A 6,000-nucleotide genomic window follows, 5' to 3' on the forward strand; every position below is an offset into this window, starting at 1 on the left:
ATTGTAACAGTGGCAACGGTAAAGTAACTAAGCAAAGAGCAATATGTGAAAAGCTCATAGGCATTGGATCAGTGATGGATAATTATGTCGGATGCGATTCCTCATGTAATAGTTATAACATAGGGTGACACGAACTAGCTCCAGTTCATCAATGTAATGTAGGCATGTATTCCGAATTTAGTCATACATGCTTATGGAAAAGAACTTGCATGGCATCTTTTGTCCTACCCTCCCGTGGCAGCGGGGTCTTATTGGAAACTAAATGATATTAAGGCCTACTTTTAATAGAGCACCAGACCAAAGCATTAGCACTTAGTGAATACATGAACTCCTCAAATTACGGTCATCACCGGTAAGTATCCCGATTATTGTCACTTCGGGGTTAATGGATCATAACACATAATAGGTGACTATAGACTTGCAAGACAGGATTAAGAACTCACATATATTCATGAAAACATAATAGGTTCAGATCTGAAATCATGGCACTCGGGCCCTAGTGACAAGCATTAAGCATATCAAAGTCATAGGAACATCAATATCAGAACATAGTGGATACTAGGGGTCAAACCCTAACAAAACTAACTCGATTAGATGGTAAATCTCATCCAACCCATCACCGTCCAGCAAGACTACGATGGAATTACTCACGCACGGCGGTGAGCATCATGAAATTGGTGATGGAGGATGGTTGATGGTGGCGACGGCGACGGATCCCCTTGTCCAGAGCCCCGAACTAACTCCAGATCAGCCCTCCCGAGAGAGTTTAGGGCTTGGCGGCAGCTTCGTATCGTAAAATGCGATGAATCTTTCTCTCTGATTTTTTTTCTCCCCGAACGTGAATATATGGAGTTGGAGTTGAGGTCGGTGGAGCTTCAGGGGGCCCATGAGGCAGGGGTGTGCCCTAGGAGGGGGCGCCCCCACCCTCGTGGACAGGGTGTATGCCCGTGGTGCTGATTCTTTCGCCAGTATTTTTTATTAACTCCAAAAAGTTGCACCGTGGATTTTCAGGTCATTCCGAGAACTTTTATTTCTGCACAAAAATAACACCATGGCAGTTCTGCTGAAAACAACGTCAGTCCGGGTTAGTTCCATTCAAATCATGCAAGTTAGAGTCCAAAACAAGGGCAAAACTGTTTGGAAAAGTAGATATGACGGAGATGTATCAGGCGCCCGGGGCCAGCAACATCAGGGTGTTCGGCAGTGCCTGCGGGAGCCTTTTCATGTGCTTTCATGTGCAAGACAGCCGAGCCGGACCCGTCTGTCTGCGTCATCACCCCTGCACCATGCTGGTCCAGTCACAACAGGCGGGGCAGGTGGCACGATCGTAGTGCCGTCTCGCTTGCACCGTCATGCCTGACGGACCCACATGTCGGTGTCCTCTCAACGGGCTGAGATGGTTCACCGATGCGCTATCCTAGCCTGCCCCATGTGGTAGCCTCCAAGACGAAAGTATCGCGATGGTGTGCCGCAAGGGCCTTTGAGGGGCGCTCGGCTCGGACTCGGGCGACCAGGCTAGGAGGTTAATGATAAGTAGGCCACAGTTGGGCGTCCGGGGCCATCGTCATCTAGCGGTTCGTTGGTGCCTACGGGAGCCATTTCACGTGCTTTCGCACGCGAGACGGTCAAGTCAGGACACACCTATCGGCGTTGTCACCTCACATCAGGCTAGTCTGGTTGCGACAGGTGGGGAGGCGACGCGGTCACAGTGCCATCTCATGCACGCACCATGCCAGACGAACCTATCTGTTGGTTTCCCTGGCCCGATCTGGTTCGCTGGCAGGACGCCTGCACAAGCTAGCGTGAGGGCCCCTTTGTCATGGTGGGTCGCTCGGGTGCTTGTGTGTGGACAAATTTCGTGTTTTGACCCTTTTGTCAAACAAAATCGGGATCTGACCCTTGTTTGATTTTTTGTGAAATCTGACCCTTTTGCTACCGCCACAGGGCTCGGTGGTAGGGTCATGCAACCTACCGCCAAGGGTTCTGGTGGTGGCATGGACGGCCCACTGCCATTACCTAACGGCCAACGCAACACTCTACCGCCGCAGGCCTTGGCGTTAGGTCATGATATCCTACTGCTAGATGGCTTGGTGGAAGGGTCCTGTGGGTTTGGGTTTTTACAAGTTTTAGTGATTGTTTGTTTTGTCAGGTTTTATCACAGGTTTCACATAGTTTCAAAAAAGGCAAAATATGAGCTCACATATTAATAAAGGTTCCACATAGCAAATATCGAACAGTTTACACATAGTTTCACAAGTAGCAAATAACAAACTTGTCCACATAGTTTGACAACCCCAACTAACGCAAGGAGTTTCGTGAAAAGCTTCCGCAAAGCCAACAAACGGTGCAACAAGTTCTCCAGACACGTTTAGAGAGCGGGCAGACGTCTTCAGAGCTCCTTGTATGGTAGGCCTAACCATGGAGACAGAAATGACATCGGATCCACAGGTTCAGGCGGAGGCGAAACGCTGGTCGACATCCGGCCGTTAAGCACTACCAACTTGCCGTGCCCGCTGGAGTTTTCACCTCCGCCCTTCCCCAGTTGATGATGTTGAACACAGATGCACTTGGGGGCGGCATTCTAGCTCTCTCCTCCACATTGCTCTTGAAGTAGATTCTTCGACCCATATTGCGCAGCTCCCAGTTGGAGTGTTGCTTGGCAGCTTCAATGCTCCCTTCCTGGCGAACACGGGAGATAGTTGGATCTGCCTCCATCTCTCCAATCACTCCCTTCCACTCCTTCACACTCTGGGACCAATACTTTACAGCATCGAAGATCCGCTCTGCCCTCTCTTGCCACCGCATTGCCCTCGTCGCCTCTAGGACCTCGTCTGAGACAGATCCCACCGGCTGCAGCAGCTTAGGGAAGGACACGCATATGTATGGCAGCGGCATGGCAGACGGGATGTGTTCGGGGAAGGACAGGTACCCAAACATATGGATGCATCACACAAAGTTTCATCATCTCCAAAAAAATAATCTAAACCTAGGGTTCACAATATGGTTAAAAATTCTAAACCTAACTTGTATTATCTAGAAATATCAATTAGGGTTCTTCTCCTTCAAAAAAAATCTAAACCTAGGAAATATGAATTAGGGTTCATCATGTGGTCAAAAAATATCAAGTAGTGTTCATCATGATTCATCACCAAGGATCGTCACCTAACTTGTATTATCTAGATGCAATCACCTAGGTTCATCATATCAACTAGGGTTCATCATGATTTTTAACATGAACATGAACATAAATCATTCTTAGGCTACAGAAAAGGGGAGTCATTTGACTCAAAGTAACTGGGGTATCGGAGGAGCTTACGTTTCTCAATTCAGGGCCATCTCGATCTGCAAAAATGGTGAAGAAATGAAGAAGATCTGAGGAGGGAGTGGAGGAGATGAGTGAGGGGGCGAGAGGAAAAGAAAGGGCGGCTGAGTGGGGGTGGGGGGGGGATAAGGGGGTGGTGTGGGGCGGGCGGCCGCGCGGTTTATAAATGCCCAAACCCTACCGCCAGGGACCCCGACGGTAGGGTAAGATATCCTACCGCCATAGGGCTCGGCGGTAGGGTCGGCACCTCTGGCACCCGTTCTGTGACGAGGAATGCGTAATCCACGCCGGTAGGGTTGCACATCCTACCCCAGGGTGTTTGGCGGTAGGGTCCTACCGCCATGAGGCCTGGCGGTAGGGTGTGCGACCCTATCATTGATTTGGTGGTAGTTTTGGTCATAGGAGGCAGCGTGTGGGGGGAGGCCCCTTATCGCTGGAGGGTGTGGCAGTAGGTTGTACAAACCTACTGCCACGGGGCCTGGCGGTAGGGGAGGCCCCTAGTACATTTTGTACACCTCCTAACTTCTATTGTCTTCAATTTTTGGCACATAACAATTCAATACTTATAGACATGAAGCATATGTATCACATATATGAAGAATAGTTCACGGTAAGATGGTTCAACTAAGAAAGTTGGTTACATAGCAAGCTCACATCCACAAATGTTTCACGAAGTTTTACATAGAAAGTTTAACAAATATGAAACAGTTTCATGAGCAAATGGTTCACAAAGCAAACATGAAATGTTTCTAGTTCAACGGCACGACCCGGCAGCAACTTCACACCCTCCTTCCCCTCTTTGAGGTACGGTCCTTGTTGGTCTTTGATCGCTTCTCGACCGGCTTCTTGCGCTGAGTAGGACGCGCTGTCCGAAACGGGGATGGACTTTTCCAATCCTTCTTTGGCATATTCCTCTTCTCACGCAGGGATGTATGAGTTGCTGGAGGTCCGCCATCATCATCGTACTCCTCCTCCTCCTCTTCCTCCTAATCGTCGTCTTCCTCTTCTTGCCCATGTTCTTCTTCTGCTCCCTCCTTGCCCTCTTATTCATCTTCACCTTCTTCGTCGTCGTCCTCGTCCTCGTCCTCTTGAACCTCCCTAGAGGACAAAGCGACATGGCTCGATGAAACGAGCGTACGTATCGGTGCTGCAGGAGCAAAAATATCCTCGGTGGAGGTAGCGCACCCAAGCAGGCCCACAAGCTTGGGACATTTGTTGACGAATTTCTGCAATGAAAACGAAACAATGAGAACTTCTGCAAATGAACTTAATAAAATAAACTCCATGTTACCTTCACCATTCCCCTCAACTTGCTCTCACTAGCTCGAGTCCCGGGGATAGAACTAAGCGCATCAGAGGCTTCAAAAATGCTTTTGTTCAGATCCGAAGACTACAAAGTAACAAAATGAGTCAGTAGCACTAACTAAAGTTGAATTCATCCAACCGGCGGTTGAAAACAGATAAAAACAACTTACGACTCTATTCATGAGGGGTCCGTACTCCCTAACCCGCCATGAAGCTCTCTGATGCTCTCATTGCAGGCTTCATTCTCGGAGGCATGATCAAGCAGGTATTCGACATCTGCTGTCGTCCACTAGGGCCTCAGACGCAGACGATGCTTGATGCCATCGTCGTACCACATCATGTGATCCTCGTAAGCGTCCCAGTCAATCACTCTCCTCTCCACATCCTTGCGAGTTTTCCACTCATTCCATTCCTTCACGTATGTCGCATGTTCGGCTTCCCAATCTGTGATTGAGTGATTCTTCTGCCCGCTCATCCTGCAATGTACAAGAAAGAATGTAGAACACCTTAAGAATGAATGTAAAACATCAAAACAAGAACTTGGTATCAATGAGGATGCCTGGTGGTACTCACTGGTTTAGGTCGTAGCCACAGGTATCGCGGACTATGCCGGTTGGTGGTGTGCATTGTGCCTTACCAAATTGCGCGGCAACACGCTTTGGCAAGTGGTACTCCACGACATAGACACAGATCATGGGCACGATGCACCACTAGAAAAGCATGTCCTACTTGCACATGTTGTTCAGCTCAAACCCCACTCTCGTTCATCACCATATGGTCACCATATAACCTAGTATCAAACAATGGTAAACTCAACTGAAAGTGTCATCGAAAATATTCGAAATCTATTTCTTATACCTGGAAAGGCGTCAGAGCATCAAACTCGTTGCTGAAGACCTTGTACAATTCTTTGGATTCGCCCGAGTAGACATGCCCCACGTCCGTCCATGCACGCGAGGGTAGCTTCTCCAGACGGCCCACATGGATTCGCTCCCACATCCAAATGGAGAGGGCCCATACACATCCACACATACCGAATGTGCCTTCCGCCCTCTGGGTCACGTCTTCAAGCTACAAAACAAGTATAGAAGATAATATGTCATAAACTAAAGCAGCAAACGTCCATGATATTTGAAACAGAGATATATTCACTTACCGAATGGTATAGGTATGCGAGGCCGGTGGCCCCCCAGCAGTACCCCACATCCCAGTCCTTTAGGAAGTCGAGATACATCCATAGGGCAAAGTTCTCAGAGCAGTCTGGAAACACTACCTCCATGCGAAGATACCATAGGTAGGCCCTGGCGTACTGCTCGACCACCCGAGGTTCCGCATCTTCCGAGAACTTGCTCCGGTGCTCCAGGAGCCATGGC

The sequence above is a fragment of the Triticum aestivum genome, chromosome 5B (genome assembly GCF_018294505.1).
Source record: "Triticum aestivum cultivar Chinese Spring chromosome 5B, IWGSC CS RefSeq v2.1, whole genome shotgun sequence".
NCBI classification, from domain to species: Eukaryota; Viridiplantae; Streptophyta; class Magnoliopsida; order Poales; family Poaceae; genus Triticum; species Triticum aestivum.